General features: G+C 37.1%; 1 pseudogene; it reads right to left on the bottom strand.

Annotated features, from left to right (window-relative positions):
* Window positions 1–7175: 7175 nt before the first annotated feature.
* LOC110208766 (diacylglycerol O-acyltransferase 1 pseudogene) lies at window positions 7176–13398 on the bottom strand (annotated as a pseudogene).
* Between the last annotated feature and the right edge of the window lie 11828 nt (window positions 13399–25226).

The raw sequence follows: 25226 nt of genomic DNA, 5'->3' as shown, positions 1-25226 counted from the left end.
TGTACCCCCGGGGAAATGCAGAAAAACCCCACCTGGCCTCAGCACATGCCAGACACCACCACTAGGACTGCAGCTCAGACCACATAAACTGCCAGATCCCTACAGCCTTCAGCAGTGCCAGCCACCCCCACTCCCTCAACACAGCATCAGATGTGAGGGTCCCCCAAGGGCAGCCGGGCAACATCAGCATAGCACCAAGTAAATAGCCAGGGCCTGAAGCCACTGACACAAGAAGCCTGATACAGAGCCTTTTCCACCCTGGGAGCAGAAATTAAATTTAAAAGAAAGGAAAACTCTCCCCCCACCCCAATAAAAGGATGAGCAGAAAAGAACAAACAACAACAAAAAAAAAGAATCTGACCATAGAAAGTTATTATGGTGACAGGGAAGACTAAGACACAAACTCAGAAAAGGACAACAATGTCAAAACTATGGGCAAAACCAAAGAAAAGAGAAGTGGTCTCAAGCCAGAAAGAACTGATGGAAGAGCTCAAAAACAAGCTTTAAAATCATATAAGAGAAGTAGAAGAAAAATTGGGAAAAGAAATGAGACTGATGCAAGAGAATTATGAAAAAAAGAGTCAACAGCTTGGAAAACTGCTTAAAAAGTAGAATTGGCCAAAATGGGAAAGGAGATACAAAAAACCACTGAGGAAAATAATTCTTTAAAGAGTACAATTAGTCAAATGGAGAAGAAAGTACAAAAGCTAATTGAGGAAAACAACACCTTAAAAGTTGGAACTGAGCAAGTGGAAGCTAAAGACTGTATGAGACATTATGAATCGATCAAACAAATTCAAAAGAATAAAATAATGGAAGAAAATGTGAAATACTTTATGGGAAAAACAACTGACCTGGAAAATAGATCCAGGAGAGACAATATCACAGTCTCGAAAGCCATAATAAAAAGGTGAGCCTGGATAGCATCTTTCAAGAAATGATCAAGGAAAGCTGCCCTGGTGTCCTGGAACCAGAAGGCAAAATAGGCATGGAAAGAATCCACCTATCACCTCAGGAAAGAGATCCCAAAATAAAAACCCCAAGGAACATTATAGCCAAATTTCAGAACTATCAATCAAGGAAAAAATACTACAAGTGGCCAGAAAGAAACAATTCAAATATCACAATCAGGATCACACAGGACTTGGCAGCTTCAACATTAAAGGATCAGAGGTCATGGAACATGATATTCCAGAAAGCAAAGGAACTAGGACTACAACCAAGAATCACTTACCCAGCAAAATTAAGCATAATAAATAGGTCAAGAGGAAAATGGTCATTCAATGAAATAGGAGGGTTTTAAGCCTTCATAAGGAAAAGACCAGAACTAAACTGAAAATGTGACCTCCAATATCACGACCCAAGAGAAGCATAAAAAGGAAAAAAAGGAAAAGAAAGCATATGGGATTCAATAGAGCTAAACTGTTTACTTCCTATGTGGGAAGAGGTAACTCTCCATACTATCACTAACAGTACAGATAGAAGGAATATACATGGACAGAGAGTATGAGTATAAGGCAAATTTGAGGGAATTACATAAGAAATTAAGGGATGAGAAAGAGGAGGACAATGGGTGCGGGAGGAAGGGAGAGGTAGAATGGGGTAAATTATCTCACATGAAAAGGTGAGAAAGACCTATTACAGTGAAGGAAAAGATGGGAAGAGAGTCAATGGGCATTACTTGAACCTTACTCTCATCAATATTGACTCAAAGAGGGAATAATATACACGAACAGTTGAATATAGAAACCTATCTTACCTGGCAGGGAAGTAGGAGAGGAGATTAAGTAAAGGTTGTGGGGGCAGAGAGTGGGGACTGACAGAAGGGAGAGCAGATCAGGGGAGGTGGTAGACAGAAGCAAAACGCTGGTGAGGTAGGAAAAGGTGAAAGGAGAAAGAGAACAAACAAGAGGAAGAATAGGATAGAGGGAAATACATAGGTGCTAATCATAACTGTGAATGTGAATGGGATAAACTCTCCCATAAAACAGAATTAGATAGCAGAATGGATCAAAAACCAGAATCTTACAATAAGTTCTTACAAAATACACAATTGAAACAGAGACACACAGAGTAAAGGTAAGGGGCTGGAGCAGAATCTATTATGCTTTAGCAGAAGTCAAAAAACCAGGGGTAGCAATCCTGATCTTAGACAAAGTAAAAGCAAAAATAGACCTAATTAAAAGAGATAAGGAAGGAAACTACATCTTGCTGAAAAGGTACCATAGACAATGAAGTAATCAAATTAGAAGAGCAAGGAATAGTCTACCTGTCAGATCTGTGGGGAGGGGAAGAATTCATGATCAAACAAGAAATAGAGAGCATTACAAAATGCAGAATTTTGATCATATTAAATTAAAAAGTTTTTGTACAAACAAAACCAATACAACCAAAATCAGAAGAAAAGCAGAAAACTGGAAAACAATCTTACAGCAAGTGTCTCTGATAAAAGCCTCATTTCTCAAATATATAGAAAACTGAGTCAAATTTATGAGAATACAAACCATTCCCCAACTGATAAATGGTCAAAGGAATGCAGACAGTTTTCAAATGAAAAAATCAAAGATATCAATAGGCATATGAAGAAGTGTTCATTTTTGATTAGAGAAATGCTCACAATTAGAAAGTACAAATTAAAACAACTCTGAAATACCATCTCCCGCCAGATTGGCTAATACTACAAAAAATGAAAATGATAAATGTTGGACAGGATGTGGGAAAATTGGGGCACTAATGTACTGTTGGTGGAGTTGAGAACTGATCTAACCATTCTGGAGAACAATTTGGAACTATGCCCAAAGGGCAACCAAACTGTGCATAATATTTGATCCAACAATATCACTACTAGGTTTATATCCCAAATAGATCATAAAAGAGGGGAAAGGGCCTACATGTTAAACAAATATTTATAGCAGCATTATTCATGGTAGCAAAATATTGGAAATTGAGGGGATACCCATCAATGAGGAATGGCTGAACAAACTGTGGTATATGAATGTAATAGAATACTATTGTGCAATAGGAAATGATGAACAGGCATATTTCAGAAAAACCTGGAAAGATTTCTACAAACTGAATCAAAGTGAAATGAGCAGAACCAGGACTGTACACAGTATCAGCAACATTGTGTGATGATGAACTATTAATAACTCAGCTCTTCTCAGCAACACAATGATCCAAGGCAAATACAAAGGACTCATGAAGGAAAATGCTATCCATATCCAGATAAAGAACTGATGAACTCTGAATGCAGATGGAAACATGGTGGGGGTTTTTTACTTATTTTATTCTTTCTCTTTGATCTGTTTCTTCTTTCACAACTGTGATGAATATGGAAATATGTTTTACATGATAACAGATGTATAAACTATATCAGATTGCCTACCATTTTCAGAAGAGGGGAGGAGAAGGAGGGAAGGAGGGAGAAAAAATTGGAACTCAAAATCTTATAAAAATGAACGTTAAAAATTTTCTTGATATGTAATTGTGGGAAAAAATAAAATACTATTTAAAGGTTTTTTTAACAGCTACTCAAAGTTGGCATAGATGCTTCAGGAGGCAGGGGCTCCCTCCCAATCCCTGAAGGTTTTTAAGCAGAGATTGGATAACAGTTCCTTGAAAATGCTATAAAGGAGATTCCTACTCAGGTCCAGGTTGGAATAGATGAACCTGGAGTCCCTTCCAGTTCTGTGCTTCTTTGGTTCTCCAATTCTATTATGAAAGTGTTTCAAGACTATCAGAGAGCTGCTTATAAGACATATAAGGGGAGTGGGATGGTGAGATTGAAGTCAGGGAAACAAGTTGAGGGACTGTTGCAGATAACAAAGTAGCCCAATTTTCCTTTTTGATAGCATTACTAGACTGACAGCTCAAGGCAATGTCATCAACATGATGTGACTTAATTTAACAAGATCCCCATTTTTTCCTGCATTTCATTTCTCTGTAGCAATCTTACAGCCTCTCCTAACACTTGACCTTGTGGTCAAGATGGAGAAATGTGAACTATGTACTAGTAGAGGTAACATGAACAAGGTGTGTTGAATTAAGGATCACTGCCAATCTAGGGGGATAGATAACTCAAGGGCCTTGCTATGGGGCTCTCCTTCAGCCCTATCATGTTCAACACCTTTATCAATGACTTTGTAGGAAGAAAAAGAATCAATTAACTATTCATTACTACTATGTAGCTACCATGTACTGGGTACTCTGCTAGGTGCTGAGAATACAAATACAAAAGTGAGACAGTCTCTGCCCTTAAGGAGTCTATAGGTATTCTATTTAAGGGATACAATGTGCTTACATATAAGTAAATACACAGACAAAATTCCCTAATGATTGAGGGCATGAGGAAGTAGCATTTGGTTGAAGTCTTGAAGGGAATCAGAGTTTCCAAGAGATAGAGGTGAAGAAGGGAAGTCTTCTAGGTCTGGAGGCATGAGATGGAGTGTACAGGGAAGAGAAGGCAGGCCAGACTGGAGAATGAATGAGGGAAAGTAATGTGCAATCATCTTGGAAGGATGGGAGCTTTTATCATGTAATTTCTTCGCTTTGTGGTACTTTTATGTATGCTTTGTGATGACATTGTCATTGTGAATGATCTTCTTGTGGTATATCTAGGGAATATAATTAGGAATAGGACTTTGATATGTATTGTAACCAAATTATAAACTAACTAGACAGGGACTCTGTCTTTATTGAGATGCCTGCTATACTGTGGATGGGTAGCTAGATGGTGGATATAGAGTGGATAGATTTCTAGGCCTGGAATCAGCAAAACTCATCTTCCCAAGTTCAAATCTGGTGTGACCCTGGGCAAATCTGAACCCTGTTTGCTTCAGTTCCTCACCTGTAACATGAGCTGGAGAAGAGAATGGCAAATCTCTCCAGCCAAGAAAACCCCTAATGTTGTCTTGAATAGCTGGATGTGACTGAAACAACTGAACAACAACAAATATTGTGATACTGTGAATAAATATAGTAAATAAGGTTTTATCAATTCATATCCAATCCAGCAAACATTTATTAAGCACCAACTGTGTGCTAGGTACTGAACTAAGTTCTAGGCATGCAATTAATAAAAAAGAAAAAGTCCCTGCCCTCAAGGAACTCACAATCTAACGGGAAGAGACAATACATAAAAGGAGACAGGAAAGGGATGGGGAGACCAGGTGGTACCTGGCCCTGTTCAGTGGTCTAGAAACCAATCAGAACAGCAGATGCAGAGTGGAGTGAGCAAAAGTCCAGTTTCTGCCTTCTATAAAGAAAAGCATTGAGAGGATTTGGTACTCCACTCTTCAGTCCTCCAATCAGAGAGGAGAGGAGGCTGAGGGAGATGGTGTCAATCAAAGCCTGAGTTAGCAGCATGGTGATGAGATATTCCACAAATCTGAAATTCATTTGTTTGGGTAGCCTAGAACAAGGTTAATAGCTAAGAACAAAAGGTTTGCCAAACAACCCTCACACTTGACTGGGACACTGAAAAGAACACTGGTTCTGGAGTCAGTGGGACTGAATTGAAATTCTACTTGTGACTCTACCTGTGCAACCTTGAACAAATCATTGAATCTACCTGGACCTTCATTTCTTCAACTATAAAATGAAGAGGCTGGACTAGATAGTGCCTAAAGTCCCTTCTACATCTCTGATCATATAAGATCTCATTCAACTTATAGCTTCAAATTGGCACTTTCTAGCTGATTTAAAGCTTTCAGTAGCCTTTTCTCATGCTCTTTCAACATCTTTCCAAATTCAATGAAATCATTCTACACACTGCCAAGTAGCTCAGGCCACCAACTACACTCTTAATGAGCCATTAGAAAGTGTCAAAGCCCTCCAATATTGCTCAGGCATGTGAACTCAAAATGGTACTAGGCAGCTGAAGACCATTCTTCTCCTAATTCTTCTCTGTCATGGATCTCTGATAATTCCTACTGTGTAAGTTCAAAACCCAAAAGCACTGTACTGGCTGCCTAACAGAAAGTCAAGGATGTCTTGTATTCATTGCTTGGTAACTGGTTCAAGTGTTTGTTTTGGTACTAAGTCTAATACTCCACGTGCACACAGTTCTGAGTAGTCTTTTTCCAAACTATTTTCTCATATTTATGTTATTGTATTAAAAAAGCAATTGGAATGTGAGAATAAAGAGTATGTAAGGGGAGAGGATTCTGGGAAGATGGCAGAGCACATCAGGAAATTCCAAGCTCTCAAGATTTCCCTCCACAAAGGAGATAAAATAGCTCCTCTGACCAAACATAGAGCAGTAAAAATAAATAAAAGTAGGGGCACAACAGAGGTCCTCCTAAGATAACAGAAGATCTGAAGAAAAATCCCAGAAAGAAGTTTGTGTGAAAAATAAACACCTCCGGGCTAGGTCTTAGCCCCACCCCCTTAAATAAGTGGCAAGCCCTGGGGTTAGCTGGGTTGGGAGGCTGCCTTAGCCCCAGCCACAGAGACTTTTATCCCCCAAGTTGTGAAGGGAGTTGGGCATCTGAGTGGGGGAAGACTGAGGGAGCCTCTGCTGACAAGGAATGCCAGACCCAGCTGTGCTGTGGAGAAAGGTAAAAAGGAACCGGCACATACCAGGTAAGTGCAGAAGCAGTAGGGTGGGACATAGCTGGCTATGGATATTTACAGGATCCTGGACATCTTGGTTCCAGTCTCAAGACAAAGAGGACAACTGAAGATCTGAAGCCAGAGGCACCATCCCCCGTGCCCCAGGACTAGAGGTGATTGCAAAAATTAAATAGCTGCTACTACAAAAATGCACAGGCAAAGGAGAAAGAATCCAACCATAGAGAATTACTACAGGAATAGAGAATACCAGGGTCCATCTTCAGAGGAGGATATTGAAGCAAAGAAACCCTCTTCAAATGGTCACTTGCCCAGAAAGAATTCATAGAAGAACTTTAAGATGACTTTAAGAATTAAATGAAAGAGATTGTGGAAAAACTAAAAAAAACAAAAAATAAGAACAATCCAAGAAAAACAAGAAGATTATGAAAATAAATTCAACCAAGTAGAATCTTTTTTTTTAATGCATCCAAACAAGATTTATTCAAGGATATTCTTTACACTGGCTACTAAAGAGGGATGCTATAGGCTTACGAATCTTCTTCTAGGTTTGAGTCACCACCGAGTGACAGTTCCAGCAATGGCTTTCCAGCTTTTCAAGGGCTCTAAGGTGATGACTGTGCCATCATGCTGGTGAAGGACCAAGGCCAAAACATCCTGAGGGGGACACTCATGAGGTACTCATGAAAGAAGGCCAGGAACACACCAATCTTAGCCACCCACTTATTGACCCCCATCTTCATCACTGGCTTGTAGAAGTGTCTGAGGCACCATTTGTGGACAGGAATATTCCAGTTCTGCCAAAAGTAAGTGACTGACTCTGAGTTCCACCAGTCCCTGTAGAACCCTCGGTCACCAACCTGCATGAGTTCAGCCATAGCACTGAGTCAGGAGTGGAAGAAAGAACCAGCAGAAAAAAATAAGCCAGATAAAGTGGTTGGGGACTGCCAACTTCAAAAGCCATTCTGTGATACAGAAATATACCATATCCCTGAATGGCTTCATGAGGTTCTGAATGTGGGGACCACCACTGCTGGATGAGCCCCACCAGTAGCTGAGTGAAGAAAAGCATCTCAAAGAGCTCACAGACCAGGAAGTGTTTCAGGCTCTGGGGAAATGGAGCTCATAGCACAGAGTGGGAGCAAACAGGAAGTAGTACAGATCTCAATAGGTCAAACTGGCAGGGTACTTCACCCATTGGACACCACATCCCCACTGGCCTTTTTGGTTCCTGAGGCTGCTTGGCTCTTGGCCCTGCACTGCCTACACCACAGGTTGACATGGTAGTACGAGACCATCTTGAGGAAGAGAACAGTGTAGATACCCAGAGCAAACACTGAGCCCACTGATGTAATAGATTTGATCAGAAAGACCACAGCTGCAGGGAAGCAGAGCAGGGTGAGCAGGTCGCCCAGCAAAGTTAAGCATAATCCTGAATGAAAAAAAAATGCACAGTTATTGAACGCCAGACTTTCAGGACTTTGTTAAAAAAAGAAACTGAACTTAATAGAAGATTTGACAAACAAGAGCTAAGAGAAATATAAGATACATACCAAAGACTAATTACAAAAGATTCACTAAGGACAGACTGTTTATGTATGTAAAATGTAAAATATATGTCTAAGATTGTTTTTAGTAATTGCGTAGTTCATTACAAAGATTAGGGTAGACCTGAGTATGATATGACTTTTAAAAGTAAAGCTATTTAGGAACAGCTGAAAAGAATAATTATCTATACAAATGAGGTGCAGGAGGAAGAAACAACATAGAGGAATTAGATGGTAGAGGAGGGCTCTTAGTTCTGGAAATCTATTTTCATCAGGAATGGGTTCAAGAGGAAACAATACACATATATACATACATATATATGTATGTATGTGTGTGTATGTATATATACATATATACATATATACAGAGAGAGAGAGAGGAGTATAAAAGTCTAAATTCAGAAAGAAATAAAATGAAGGGGTGAGAGGATAAGGGAGGGTTCTCTAGAGGGGAAGGTGAGGGAATAGGTTAAAGGGGGTATAAAAGGATGTTTAGATTTATAGGAATGGAAGGACAAGGGAGGAATCTTTGAAGGGGGTAGGTTAAGTAATAGGAGGGCAAGGTAGTGGGTAGAAGTGAAGTAGAGGAGTCAGGCAGGACAGGAAATAAGAGACAAACAAAAACAAACATCGGGAGTAGAATTTGTTAGGAAAAACATATCTATATGTATATATGTGCATATATGTTATATGTGTGTATATACCTATATATAAATATATCTGCACTTAATTGTAACCTTCTAGAGGTGAGGGGGAAGGAAGAAAGAAAAAAGAACAAAGTAAAATTGCATAGCAGAGAACAAAAGAAAACTTACAAGGAAGCAAAGAAAAGATGGGCAGCTCTCAACACAACTTGCAATATTTATTGTATAAGCTTTCTTGAAATAGAAATTTATTGCTATATATTTTGAATCCTCTCTTATGTTCTGCTATGCACATGACATGCTTTTTTTCTTTTCTTATTTTGTACTTAAGTTTATAATATGTTTCTTTTTCTTTTCTCTATTGCTTATTTGTTTTAGTATTTAAGTCTAAAACAAAAGGAGAAAAGAGTACTTAAGGGACTAAAGATTTAAGGGGACCTTGAAGATTCAGGACAAGAGAAGAAGCATTTAATTAATATTCCATGGATTCCCTTTAATTGAATTATTATTTTTGTCAAAGGGATAACATAATGAGAAGTTACTTGAGTGAGTACAGGAGTACTAAGAGACAGAATGGAGCTAGGGAGGAACCTCATTTCGTACAGAAATGAGCAGAGAAGTGATAGTAATTTCTTTAGTCTTTCAACAAGGAAAGGAGTACTGAGGGAGAGTAGGATAAAAGTAATGGAAAAGAGGGACTGGGTTGGGAGGAGATCAGAAACTGATTTCACACCCAGAAGAGGGAAATGAAAGAATGCAATTAAAGAATGTTCCTAGTTTCTCTGGGCAAGGATTTTTTGTACCTCCAAGGACTGCAGCCCAATCCAGGAGAGAAGTTATATAAATCCTGGCCTTAGAAGGGGTTAGTGATTGTGATAAGGGATGGGAATTAGATCAGTCCTCATGTCTGAGGAAGAAAAGTGGCTCTTACTACATGACACAGCTTCCATTAAATGCTATTTCACTCATGTATTGATAAATCTAAGAGAAAGGCTCAGCAGGAAAAGGTCCTAACCAAAAACAAGCAAACAAACAAACAAAATGAAAGAAGATCTACAAATGCAGTGACGTAGAGGAGCTCAAATTTGTTAATCCAAAAGCTTTACATTAAGGAGAGATATAGAATAAAGAATGAACAAGTACATGTGTGGCCAATGAATTGAAGTATATAATGCAGAATATACTCGTATGGGAGAATCACCCAGAAATTTATGGAGCCATCCAGAAATACTTATCTATTATACATTTCCTACATAACAAGTAAGCTGGATAGTCAAGGAGATTTCTGCTATTTTGGAAATTTGGGAGGGAAAGGGTAGTTTGGGATACTTTGATGGAAGTTAGAGCTCAAAAATTATGGTGGATGAAGAACAGTCAGATGAGAAGAAGGCATTAAGGAGATAAAAATAAGGAGCAGAACAAACTAAATGAAAACTTCATGGAAAGAGAAGAATCACAAGAATGTTACCTAAATTAGATGCTGAGTGACATGAGTGAAAGCTGCAGCTTTCATCCAGCCAATCAGTTCTTAGCAAAGCAATGCCTCTTTTCCAGTCAACACAGCTCCTAGCAAACAGATGAAGAGTCTGTCTGGTTTTAGTCAATTGTCTCAGCTCAAAGCAGCTGCGGTTTTTCCCTTCTGCATTCTGTCTTATTGTTTCTGATGTCTTGGCTCCTGCAAGCAATTATTCTTGTTACTTTCTCTCTCTTCTGTCCTTTGCTTCTTCCTACCTCTCCTGTGCTTAGTTTCTTTAATCACTGACTCAAATCAGGGTCTTATATACAGTAGCCCAGGTTGAATGATTCAGATCCTCAGTTCTATCAGGTATGACACAAAAAAGACAATACACACAATTTTCCTAAGGTGCACAAATGATTCTTTGATTTATGCTCTCTTAGCTATATTCTTCAATATTCTGAAAGTAATCATATGCAAATGAGTTAATGAGCCATAATTCATTGCATTTATGGGTAGCTTGTGTTACTCTAAGGAATACCATTATAGTATATCTCTTTAACTTCTAATAAGTATAAGTAGGATCCTTGTCCACATGTATGCCATACCTCAGCCTTTATTGAGTGGAGTATAATGACTCCCCTCTGAGATTACCTTCTATCTCCTCTCTCTATCTTGTATGTACATATGTTTGCAAGTTGTCTCCCCCATTACTCTGTGGGCGCCCTGAGGACAGGAACTTTGTGTCCACAGGGCTTAGTACAGAATCTGACACATAATAATTGTTTAATAAATGCTTGTTCCTTTGACCTGATACAAAATTAATCCACAAAATAATCAGCATTTCTATATAGTCATAACAAAAATAAAGAGGAAATAATAGATATCAATGAAATAATTAGATACCAATCAGGGAGCTAGAAGGGAAAGAAACTTTGGAGCCCATCTAGTCCAGTTCCTCATTTTACAGGTGTGGAAACTGAAGCCCAGGAAAATCACATGACTTGCTCAATGTCACACTGGTCCTATGTATCTGAGGAAAGATTTGAACCCAGATTCTCTGACTTCAGAATCCTTGCTATTCCCAATGTTCCATAGCAAGATAATTCAAAATTTAAATAAATACAGTCACAAAATACTTTATACAGAAATAAAGGATGACATATAATTGGATGGTTAGTCATTTCTCAGAGTTAGGTTGTGCCAATATTATAAAAATAATACTACATAATTTAATTTACAGATTCAGTGGTTATATATAACCAAGCATGCATTTTGTGGAACTAGACAAAATAATTTTTAAAAGTCATTTTCAAGAACAAAATGTATAGAACTTTGAGGGACATAATGAAAAACTAAGAAGAAAGTAGGAATAGCACTTCTAGATCTCTTAGTACATCATAAAGCATTAAAACTACTTAATACCAATTTTAAAAATACAAAAGTAAATCAATAAAATAGACTGCAGAAACAATTGAACTAAATAACCAAATGTTCAATAACATCAACAACTGGAGAAATAACTCTCTGTTTGACAACAAATTGCTGGGAAATCTGGAAAGCAGATTGACAAAAATAGATTAAGACCAGCTCCTCATACCATATATCACAATAAGTTCCTGTGATAGAACTGCAACTCTGCCACAATGTCTTTCCTCCCACCCACAACATAGGGAGGCTTTATCAAAAAGAAAAATCTGTCCCCGGGGATTGATTGGCTTCAAATTCCCTAACACACTTTCCTCTCCTCTCCCAATTCTCACCCCACCTCACTCCCCACAGCTAGTGTGGGGTAAGCCCAGGACATGGTCCATAGAACCATGTTGGCCCTGCTTCCCAAATATAAGAATTGTTGTACTACCTGAAAGTTGTGATCAAAAAATAAACTGGATACAATATTACAAGAAACTGTTAAAAAAAAAATTGCCCTGAAGTTCTGGAACAAGAGGGCAAAGTAGAAATTGGGGGGGGGGAACCCTACCATTCCCCACCTGAAAGAGATCCCAGGAGGAAAACTTATAGGAATGTCATAGCCAAGTTTCAAAACTGCCAGGTTAAGGAGAAAATATTGCAAGCAACAAGAAAAAAACAATTTAAATGCCATGGAAATAGTCGGGATTTTACAAGACCTAGAAGCTTCTATTCTAAAAGACTGTAGGTCCTGGCACGTTATATTCCAAAGAGCAAAAGAGCTGGGGTTGCGTCCCAGAATAATCTACCCAGTAAAGTTGAGTATAATCCTGAATGAAATAAAATGGATCTTTGATGAACTGAAAAACTCTCAGGTACTTGTAACTAAATGACCAGAGCTCAATGGAAAATTCAATATAAGGAACATTAAAGACTAATTATAAGGCATTCATTAAGGTCAAACTATTTATTATATAGTTTGAAAGAAAGGTTAGGGCTGAGTTGTGCATGATGGGGTGATTCTAAAAAACAAAATTGGGTAGGAAAAGGTAAAAGTGAGCAATGATATTATAAAAATGGGGCATGAAAGGAAGAACTAATACAGAGGAAGCAGGTGGGAATAGAAGGCTGGTAATGTTAAAACTTATTCTCATCTGGGTTGAAGAGGAAACAAAATGGGGAGACAGGGTTGGGGAGGGACGTTTAGAGGGGTGTGTGGATTTGGATTTGGGAGGATAGGGGAAAGGGGTTGGGACTCTTGAAGGGGTGGGCATTGGGCTTGGAATCAGAAAGACCTGAGTTCAAATCCAGCCTCAGACATTTACTAGCTATGTAACCTTAGATAACTTACTTAACCTCTGTTCCTGTTTCCTCATCTGTAAAATATCAGCTAACTACCAGAATTATTGTGAGGATAAAATGAGATAATATTTGTGAGGCACTTTACAAACCTTAAAACACTACATCACATTCTAGATATTAATATTATTATAGATAGATGAAGCATTTATTAAGAACTTGCTAGTGCTAGGCACTGCGTTAATTCCTGGAGTTACAAAAACGAACAAAAATACAGTCTCTTCCCTGAAGGAGTTTACAATTTAATAGGAGAAACAACATGGGCTTCTGGGAAATGTAGTAGTCTAACACTCCATCTAACATGACACCCAAACATCAAGAATACCATCAGTAAAAATTCATGCTTAAAAATGGTCTAAAAACTATGGGCCACTTCTACTCTACCTGTCATTCCAAAAGCAGAAGGAGCCATTTTGTGTTTTTCTTTGTTTTATTTATTGCCATAACCAAAAAAATTATCAGCTTCATCATCAGCCTACTGGCAATGAGCTTCCTTGTGCTTAGATAGGGTGTTCTTCAGGCAGCAGTCACAGTCTATCACTAGTACCTTCCTTGAAACCTATCTGATGTGATAGAAATGTTCAGAGCTTGCACTCAGTAGACATGATTTTTGAAAACCTAGGGCCAGCCACTATGAGGCATTAGAATAAGACCTGTCTAGTACATGAAGCATAGAAGTGTTACTTTGAAAGCAGTACCTGAATGACATTTTACAAACTTGATAAAAGACATGAGGCCAAGTTGTCATGTTATACATGATTACTCTCCTGTCAACTACATTATTGCTAGAGTTGAGAACTCCAATTCAAAGTCTTTCAATGTGTCCCAGCTCTCTAAAAAGTTGTCCTTTTAGAAGACATGAAAGTTTCACTATTCAGTTCAATTAAATTCAACAATAACTATGTTCAGAGCACTGTACCAGGTACTAGAGGGAGATACAAAGCTTAGAGAAAACACAGTTCCTGACCTTGTGGGAAATTATAGCATAGTACAGAAATAAAGCTCAAACACACAGGTGTTTGGAGAGGTGAAAAAATAGAGCTCTATGAGTTACAAGAGGGGTGGCCATTACTGGCGGAGTGATCAGGGAGGGCTTCCTGGAGAAGGAAACATTTGAGCTGCACTTTAAAAAATGAGTAGGACAGATAGAAGGAAAGCCAGGAGAGCAGAGTGTCATGAAAACCTAGAGGAGAGAATATCCAGGAGAAGAAGGTAAGCAACTGAGTTAAATGCTAGAGAGAGTTCATGAAGGATGAAAATTAAGAAAACAGAAAGTTCATAAATAAAAAAGGGACAAAGAATTTCAAAGGATAAAATAGATTTAAAAAAATTTTTTTTAGTTTCACAAGCAAAATCAATGCAGCTAAGATTAAAAGGCAAACACTTAACGGGAAAAACTCTTTGTACTAAGTTTCTCTGATAAAAGTGTCATTTCTAAGACACATAAATAACTAATACAAATTTGTAAGAATAAGAAACATGAATAAATTATCTAAAGATATGAACAGGGAGTTCTCAAGGTAAGAAATCTAAGCTATCATATGAAAAAAATGCTCCAAATCCCTAATAATTAGAGAAGTGCAAATTAAAACAACTCTGAGATTGTATTGCAATCCATCATATTGGAAAGGATGGCCAAATAAATAAATAAATAAACAAACAAACAATAATAAATAAATGAATGAATGATAAATAAATGTTGAAGGAACTAAGGGAAAATAGATATGTTAATGAAACTGGTGGAGCTGTGAAATGGCCTGGCCATTCCGGGAAATAGTTTAGAATTATGCCCCCAAAGTCACTAAACTTTGCATTCTCTTTGACTGTTACTAGGCCTATACTCCAGAGATAAATGAAAGGAAAAGGACTCATCTGTATAAAATTATTTATAGCAGCTCTCTTTAAGTAACAAAAAACTAAAAACTAAAGTGATGGCATCTATTGGGGAATGACTAAACAAATTATGTTATATGAATGTAAAGGAATTATCGAACCATAAGAAATGAAGAAATGGATAGTTTCAGAGAAACCTGGGAAGACTTGCATGGACTGATGCAAATGAAGTAAGAAGAATCAGGAAAACATTTTATACATAAACAACATTATGTTATACAGAAAAAAGCAAGTTTAAAAGACTTGAGAACTCTGATCAATGCAATGACTAACAATGATTCCAGAGAGCTGACAATGAAGCATACTACCCACTTCTTGACTGAGAAGTGATGGACTTAAGATACAGAATAAGATAGAATATTTTAAACTGAGCCAATGTGGGAATCTGTTTTATTTGACTATACATATTTATTACAAGGACTCTGTTCTCTTTCTTATTTTCAGCTTTATTGTTGTATTTTGTTTTTACATTACAAACATTTACAGATTATTCCTACTTCATGAAAGGTCTCTTGTAATAAAAATAAAACAGTTAAGTGAAACTAATAAGATCTCATCTGGAAGTGAACATACCATTTCACATCTGTAGTACTCCTGACATTTCTATTAAAAAATAATTAACAAAAATGTGTTTTCTTTCTCACTTACCCCCAACTCCACTGAGGGGGTGGGAAGAGAAAATTTAAAACAAATGTCTTGTAATAAATATGCATAGACAAGTGAAACAAATTTTCTCAATGGCTATGTACATATATATACAAAATATGCACATATATATATATATATATATATATATATATATATATATATTATGTGTATATACATAGATCTCTGTCTATGTGTGTGTAATTTTGTATCCTAAATCCATCATTTCTCTGTAATGGATAGCTTGTTTCATTATTGGTCCTCTGAATTTATCAATGGTCATTGTATGGAGGGGATTGGGAGTTGAGGAGGGATAGAGCTAAGGGAAAGAAAGGGAAAAAAGAAGGAAAGGGAAGGAAAAAGAAGAGAAGGGAAGGGCAGGAAGGAAAGGGGAAGGGAAGAAAAAAAGCAAAAAGGAAAAGAAACTACTAACAGCTAATAATAGCTAACATTTATATAGTGCTTATTATGTGCTAGGCACTATACTAAATGCTTTACAATTGTTATCTCATTTGATCCTTACAACAATCCTGGGAGGTAGGTGTTGTTATCCCCATTTTACAGATGAGAAAACTGAGGCAAACAGAAGGTAAGTGATCGCATGCAGGGTCACACAGCTGAGGCTGGATTTGAACTCAGGTCTTCCAGGCTCAGTCCTCTATCCATTGTACTAACTAACTGCCCTGCTGAGAAAGAAAAGAGGGTCATGGAAATATCTTTTTTTAATGCAGAGAAGAGAACAGAAGGAAGGCCAAAAATAAGCATAAACAGTATAACTTTGAAAGCTACAATTTCAATTTATCCTATACTTTAAAAGAAAAGCACAGCGTACATAAAGATCTGCAGTTTCATGTACTATCTTCTTTTTTCTGCTCTGCCATGTATATGGGAATACCTATTTGATTTGTTATTTGTTAAGTTCAGAACTTTTTTTAGTGAAAAAAAAACCTACTTGAATGGCTTGCTTCTGCCATCCACACATTTCAAGGCTGCCTCTAGCCAACATGAGCTCAAGAACACAAAAGAATTTCAATGTTAGCATTTAATTCTTGAAAAGAGTCATCAGAAAAGTAGATATGCTTACCAGAAAAAACCCCAAAGAAAAAAAATTATATTTTGGATTGTCTACTCTTTTGGATCATTTGTGCCACCATTTTCAGGGACAGCTGATAATCCAGAGGAGGCTGTGAATTTCAGTGCCCCTCCCCAGGGTTAGGCTATCAAAGAAATGCTAATCAAGTTGGTTGTCCTGCTCTCAATGCCCCAGAGACCCCAGTTTTCAGGAGTAAAGCTCTAACAAGAATGAATGGCGCACAGAATAATGAGGGAGGACTTTGTAGTACAGTCTAATGACATCCACTGATCTCTGACATGACAGGCATATGGTGTTTATCAATAAATAAAAAGGATATAATTACGTCGAGGCTGCAGGATTCAGGAGCTAGGAACATTTGGTAAGCTGGCAAGCTGTCTGCCCCTCTCTTTATTCTGACAGGTGGAATAAAAAAAAAGTCCCCACGAAATCCATTCATGGTAAATGATAGTGTTTAGTTGTCTTTCAGTTAACAGGCCATGTTATTGGATTTCCCCAATGAAACATTAGGTCATGTTCTAATTTGTGTCCATAGATGTATGTTTATAAATTATTTAAATTACTTTTGAGGTAATCTTCAATCAGTCCTTACCCTTTCAATACACAGACCCTTGGAAACATCACCAACCTGATGACAGAGACTTGTCAGCATTAAATTAAAATCATGGCATGACAGCTGATATAACTCTGATTATTACAACCTCCTATGGGCTATTTAAAATTGCAATAACAAACTCAGCTCTGGCCTCAGCTCCTACTGGTTGGCAAAAGTTGACTGACCCAATATTGGGGAAACACCTCCTAAAAGACCATGCATGCCAAGCACAAACACAAACCCAGCAGTAACCCTTTGCCCCTCCATCATCCACAACCTTGAGTCTGTCTACATGAGAGCAAACAGACATTTTGACAGGGAATAAAATGCTGTTCAACCAGCAGAAATAAGTCTTTAAATCTGTTCCTATAGAACCCGTAGAAGCTGTTGTAATGCATGAGAGGAATTCAAGAAGTGATTATTTATGATTGCAGTGTTTGGTAATTGTGATGCCCTAACACTGGCTAATTTTTTCAGTGCTACCTCTATTTGTATAAATCTTTGATCTTCACGGTGTAGATAAAACTTCCATGGACTCCTGTTAAGAACCTCTACCTAGATCTACCAGCATTATACTAATGCAATGAAACATGGCCATCCCTCTCTCTCACCACATGGCTAGTCCAGCTTTTTCGATAATATACATGATGCCAAATGGCTACAAGTCATGGAATGCTGCAGTCCCTGAAGATTATAGAGAATGGCAGTAATGGGAAGAATATAGCACATTAGTGGCAAGGAGGTAAACAGGAGAAAAATGTAGGAATGTCATCAGAGAGAGATGTAGGATCCTGTTACCTTTACAAAAAAAAAATCCAAAAAAAAAAACCCTAAAGACTATCTATAGGGTATATATTTCTTTGAAAATTTAAAAATTTAAGTGAATTTATTTCCATTTTGTATGATCCTTTGCCTCAGGTTCCTAATTTGTTAAGTGAGGTTGTTACCTCACCTACCTCACTGAGGTGTTGTGAGGATCAAATGAGATTATACATTGAAGTATATATACTTTGCAAACCTTAAAATGCTACATAAATAGTAGCTATTATTATTAACAAGAGATTTTTATAAACACAATTACAAAATGCTCTACAGAAGTAAAAAAAGATTTAAATAATTAGAGGGATGTTCATTGCTTGTAGTTGGACAATGGAAACATAATAACTATGATATAGCTAAATTAATTTATAAATGTAATGTTATACCCAGCAAACTCCCACGAAATTACAGTATAGGACTTGGCAAAATAATAAAAACAGCTGGAGGAATAAAATGCCTAGAATCTCAAAGGAACTAATGAAAAAAGTAGGAATGATGAAGGAATAGCACTTCTAAATGTCAAACTACATTATACAATAGTAATCATCAACACTATTTACTACTGACTAAAAAACATTTTTTAATCAGTGAATGGGAGTAGATAAGCAATATTCAGGAATAAGAGAATTAAATAACTCAGTGTTCAAAAATACTCCAGAACATAAACCACACCATACATGATAGAATACAACAAATTACAAACAAATTACAAGGGAAGAAGGGAAGGGAAGGGAAGGGAAGGGAAGGGAAGGGAAGGGAAGGGAAGGGAAGGGAAGGGAAGGGAAGGGAAGGGAAGGGAAGGGAAGGGAAGGGAAGGGAAGGGAAGGGAAGGGAAGGGAAGGGAAGGGAAGGGAAAAAGATTATAGTCAATTTGTGTCAGACAGTATGCTAAGTGCTTTACAATTATTATCTCATTGATCCTTACAGCTCTGGGAGGAATAAGTTGTCTAACTAAATCTAAATCTAAAATAGGTTATATCACAAAAAAAATGGAAACAATGAAAGGATTTTTACAGCTATGGCCAGGGGGAGGAATCAACCAAATAAGAGATAGAGGTGATCATAAATAATAAAAACTACTTGTTATGTAACTTTTTAAATGTTGCATGAATAAAATTAGTGAAATTATGATAACAATAAATATCAATTGGAAAAATATTACTGCATCAATTACTTCTACTAAAATTCTGACCCTGAAGATATGTATGGAATTATCACAACTACACAACCAAGAGTCATTCTCCAATAGAGAAGCACTCAAAAGATACGAAAAAATCTTCAAAAAAATAATTTATAACATATAAAAGATTGCTCTGACAATAAGAGAAATGACAATTTTTAAAATTCTGAGATTTCATCTAATACTCATCAAACTGGCAAAAGATAGAAATTACTATTTTTAAGAGCTTCAGGAAAAATACATTCTGATACCCTGCTAGTATAGGGTATTTACCCCTATGAATTGGTCCAACCATTACAGAAATAAATTTGGAATTATTTGAGGAAAGTAACAAGACTGTTCATTCCTTTTGACCCAGAAATCCCACTCCTAAGGATATACCCCAAGAGGGTCAAAGACCAGTATATTCATAGCAGTACTTCTTGTGATAGCAAAGGAATGGAACTTGAATAAGTGTCCATCAACAGAGGAATAGCTGAACAAATTACGGTACAAGAAATATTATTGTACCATAAGAAATTATGAATTAAGAAAAAAACTAGAAGATTTCTACAGACTAATACCGAATAAAGTAAGCAGAACTAGGAAAACAATGTACATGACTACAGTAATGTAAGTGAAAATAAAAATACAAAAAAAAAAAGGCAACAAATCATGCAATTATAATGACCATTCTTGGCTCTTGAAAAGAGATTCTCCATTCTTCTTCCAATGAAGAGGTAGAGGCCCCCAGATGTGTAACATTGCATATGCTGTCAGGCACTATTGTTGGGTTAGTTGTTTGGGCTTACCTTTAAAAAAAAATAAGGGAAGGCTCACTGTGGGGAGAGGAAAGATATATTTGCAAATGACTATGGAATAAAGACAACGATAATACTTTTTAAAAGTCTCATTAACATTTACACCGACATCTCCTCATTTCTCTCCTCAATGTACTGCTTTGGAACTTATCTGACTTATCCACCACAACCCAGGAAAATCTATCCCATAATTTCCCATCATTGGGAAAACCTCATCATCCTGCAAGTGCCAATCAACCCTGGGACTCACACTTTTCTACTGCTCTGATTGGAGGGCAAATCCATGAACTCCATTTAAGGAGGTACAGGTATCTTCTCATTTCCCACTTTGCTACACTCCTGCGGGATTTCTCTAACTTCTGCATCATGGCCCCTCTTACAGTACCTCCACTATCCCCTTTTCAACTTCCTTTTGTATGCTGTCTTCCCCCATTAAATCATAGGCTCCTTGAAGGTAGAAGGGAGGGAGAGAGAGAGAGAAAGAGAGAGCAACTAGGAGGTATAGTGGATAGAGCACTCCAACCTGAAGTCAGGAGGACCTGAGTTCGAATTTGGCCTCCAACACTTAGTAGCTGTGTGACCCTGAGCAAGTCACTTAAATCTGTTTGCCTCAGTTTCTTCATCTATAAAATGAGCTAGAGAAGGAAATGGCAAACCACTCCAGTATCCTTGCCAAGAAAACCCAAAATGGGGTCATGAAGAATTAGACATGACTGAAAAACAATTGAACATCATGTATGTATGTATACGTATCCCCAGCACTCAGCATGGTGCCTGGTACATAAGAGATATTTAAAAAATGTTTATTGACCATTTTTTGTTGTTCAGTCATGTCCCACTCTTTGTGATCCTGTGGACCATACTGTGCATGGGATTTTCTTGGCAAAGACACCGGAATGGTTTGCCATTTCCTTCTCCAGTATACTAAAGCCAGCAGAGGTTAAGTGATTTGCCCAAGGTCACATAGTAAGTGTCTGAGGTCAAATTTGAACTCAGGTCTTCCTAACTCCAGGCCCAGTGTTCTATCCACTAAACCATCTAGCTGTCTTATTGACTATTAAAGGAACAATAAACAATATATTAAACCTTCCTAAACATTCCTAATTAGCCCATTGCAAGCAGCAGTCAACAATATAAACTTTCAACATAATCTTAAATTGCATATTTATACCTAGCTGGATCTTCTGACCAAGAGTAATAGACCACACAATGGAGAATCTTATAACTGCTGTTATTAAACTGTATGTTTTAAATTATGTTGGCATCATCACAAGCAAACAATTCTCTAAGGAGGGATTCATCTTTCAGGTTTGACACGAGCACAATGGATAATGTTGAGCACCTCATTGATTTCATGGTATTTAAGGAAGCAGCTCTGTATTTTTTAGGAGCTATTCATAGTTGGTGAAAAGTTTATTTCTTGCACAGTCCTTAATCTAGTATTGTTGTTTATTTTTAGCTGCCCTGATAATAATTGTTGGGCAATTTTTGTTGGGCTAAAATAATTGTATCAATTGCCCTCTCACACCATGTGACAAAGTAGACTGAGGAACTATTATAAACTGATATAACTCTTATATTCTTTTTTTTGCAAAGGAATTTTTTCCCCTAAACCAGTACTTTAAAGTAGAGTGAGCTGTTACTAAGGGCTCTCTGTTTGAATTGAATTATATTATCTATGACTGGATATAGTCTTTAAAAAGGTAAAAAACTACTGAACTGGCATTCAGAAAGAGATGTATTAAATGATAGAAGTATGTGAGATAAAAGTATTCCTTTGACAAAGTGTGCACTAATTTCATTCTGATAAATTTTCATTCATTTCAAAAAATTCATTTTCTGATAAATTCCCCTTGGTCAACATCAATTAATCTCTCTAGGCCATGGTTTCCTAATCTGAAATTATGGAAAATCTGAAAGATAAGGGAGTTGGACTAGATGGTTTCTAAAGGCCCTTCCAAACACCGGCCCTGAAGTCAGGAGGCCCTGAGTTCAAATCTGGCCTCAGACCAAACACTTGGCACTTACTAGCTGTGTGACCCTGGGCGAGTCACTTAACCCCAATTGCCTAAAAAAATAAAATAAAATAAATTTTAAAAGGCCCTTCCAGCATGAAATCATTGATCCTCTGATCTTATGATAATGACATCCACAGGGGATATAATACCACTTTGAAACCTCCCAGACAGTCACCTAGAGGAGATATAGATATAGACACACACATACATATATACATATACACATACACACATCACACACATCCAAGGATTCAAATTGCCAAGCAGTCAAACTCTACTGCACAGAGCACAACTCTGATGTTGTGCTTCATGAGAAAGCAGAGTTGCAGAAGCTCAAAATAAATGTGAGATGCACAAATTTAGAGAAATCTCCACTCCAAATGTTCACATGGACTATTTGTGCCTCATCTATGCTATAGCGTTCCAAACTCTTACTGATCCAATAAGCCACAGTCTATCCCTTGACCACAACATAGCGATATTTTGCATTTTGATCCTCTTAGAGAAGGAAGGAAAACAACCATCTATCTATCTATCTATCTATCTATCTATCTATCTATCTATCTATCTGTATCTATGTGTATATATATGTACGTATATATGTGTGTGTATATAAACATATGTATGTGAATGCGCACAAACTCAGACCTTGTCTTTTATCAGTATTGTTAATTTCATGTGCTGTGAAGGTCTGGAGGAAGGGAGCATCATTTTGAGTTCTTTCAATGGACCTGGGAAGAAGAAGATGGAAGAAGGCCTCAGGTTAGAACCATAAATCTAGAAGACTATATCAGTGCCTGGGAAGGTGATCATCATCAGAAGGAAGGCTTGACTCTAAAAACTCTGTGTGCTTTCCCCTTGGCATAGAACCTGGGTAAGATGGGGATTCACTAGAAAAAAAAAAAACAGTTGTTTTGACTACTTATGTACTCAAACATGATTTGTTGTAATTTTTTCATCCAGTGAAATAAACCTGTTCTATTTTTTGTTTGTTACCCCAGAATGCTTGCATTCGGATGTTCCCAGGGGAAACCCAAAATGGATGCATGAACTAAAGACAGATTGTATGAGAAGACTCTGAGAATAGAGTAAACCAGCTACTTCTGCAAGAAGCCTTTCCCAATCCCCTTAATGCTAGTGCTTTCCCTCTATTAATTATCTTCAATTTATCCTGAATATACAAGGTGTCTCAAACATCTCAGTGTAGTTTTACGTACTAAAGTACAGTTTTAAAACTATACTAAGACTTTTGGGACACTCTGTATTTTGCTTGTGCAAGGACTTTCTTTTACTTTTTTGTATACCCAGTGCTTGGCACAGAGCCTGGAACATGGTTGTCACTTAATAAATGTTAGCTGACCGATGAACTGACTGATTTGGTCCTGGTCCATTACACAGTTAAATAGGTCAATCCCAAGTCAGAAGTTAATTCTACAGATAGCTTCAAAAATTCCATCAGCCATCCACAGTTTTAGGAGCTAGTCTACAACCCTTCTGAAATTTTCTAGTGTGGGTGAAATAATTATATCTCAGCATAAAGAAACCAACTATATTGGGGCCAAAATCATATATTCAATTTACATTTAATTTTTTACCTACTTACAGCATGTTTTGTTTCCTTAAAATTGCCCTTTTTCTTTTAAGAACTAGTGATTTGCCCAGTAATGCTTGCACAAAGTCCAAGGCATTCTGGGACAATCTGTACTTTATTTTTTGCGAGGGAAAATATTCACTGGTCTCTATTTTATTCTAAGAATAAATCAATAACAGCTTCTCACCCATCCGTATGTGTGACCAACAGAAGGAAGAGAAAGTTGAAAAAGAAACAGATTTCAGTTTCAATCTTTCAAGGGTCACTAGACAAAGGGGAGGAAAAACTGATTTTTAAAGTTGTAGGAAAATACTTGAAGATCACCTTTCAAAGTTGAGAAAAATGCTCAACCATGTGGTCATTATTGCAAAGAACTTTCATAATATTAATCCTCCCATCACTTGAATAGCCTTTAGTAGCAACACCATGGTTTCTCATTTTCATAAGTCAAAACATGTACTGTTCTGATGATTATGACATTCTGTGGCAAACATATTTTCTTTTTTTCCTTAATAGTATTTTTTCAAATTATATGTAATGATAGTTTTCAGCATTCATTTTTGTAAAATTTTGAGTTCCAGCCTTTTTCTCCCCTCCTTTCTTGCCTCCCCCATTCCCAAGACAGCAAGCAATCTGATATAGGTTATATATGTACAATCATGTTAAACATACTTCCACATTGGCATATTGTAAAAGAAGAATTATACAAAAGGGAAAAGCCACAAGAAATAAAAACAACAACAACAACAACAAAAGTGAAGATAATATGCTTCGATCTGCATTCAGACTCCATAGTTCTGTTTCTGGATGTGTTTAACATTTTCCATCACGAGTCTCTTGGGGTTGTCTTCGATCATTGTATCACTCAGAAGAACTAAGTCTATTTATAGTTAATCATCGCACAATGTTGCTATTGCTGTGTACAATGTTCTCCTCATTCTGCTCACTTCACTCAGCATCAGTTCATGTTAAGTCTTTCCTGGTTTTTCTGAAATCTGCCTGATCGTCATTTTTTATAGCACAGTGATATTCCATTACATTCATATACCACAACTAGTTCTGTCATTCTCCAGTTGATGAGAAAAACCTCAATTTCCAATTCTTTGCCACCACAAAAAGAGCTACTATAAATATTTTTGTGTATGTGGGTCCTTTTCCATTTTTTATGACCTCTTTAGGATATATACCTAGTAGTGGTATTGCTAGATCAAAGGATATGTACAGTTTGGTTTCCCTTTGGGCATAGTTCTAAATTGTTCTCCGGAATGGTTGGATCAGTTCACAACTCCACCAACAATGCATTAGTGTCCCAATTTTCCCACATCTTCTCCAACATTTATCATTTTCCTTTTCTGTAATATTAGTCAATCTGATAGGTGTGAGGTAGAACCTCAGAGTTGTTTTAATTTGCATTTCTCTAATCAAAAGTGATTTAGAGCATTTTTCAAATGATTATAGATAGCTTTAATTTCTTCCTCTGAAGATGGCCTGTTCATATCCTTTGGCCACTTACCAGCTGGGGAATGACTTGTATTCTTATAAATTTGGCTCAGTTCTCTATATATTTTAGAAATGAGGCTTTTATCAGAAACATTGGCTGTAAAAA

This window comes from Phascolarctos cinereus, unplaced genomic scaffold (genome assembly GCF_003287225.1).
Source record: "Phascolarctos cinereus isolate Bilbo 61053 unplaced genomic scaffold, phaCin_HiC Scaffold_4;HRSCAF=312, whole genome shotgun sequence".
Lineage (NCBI taxonomy): Eukaryota > Metazoa > Chordata > Mammalia > Diprotodontia > Phascolarctidae > Phascolarctos > Phascolarctos cinereus.
This window is presented reverse-complemented; position numbering and strand designations above follow the sequence as displayed.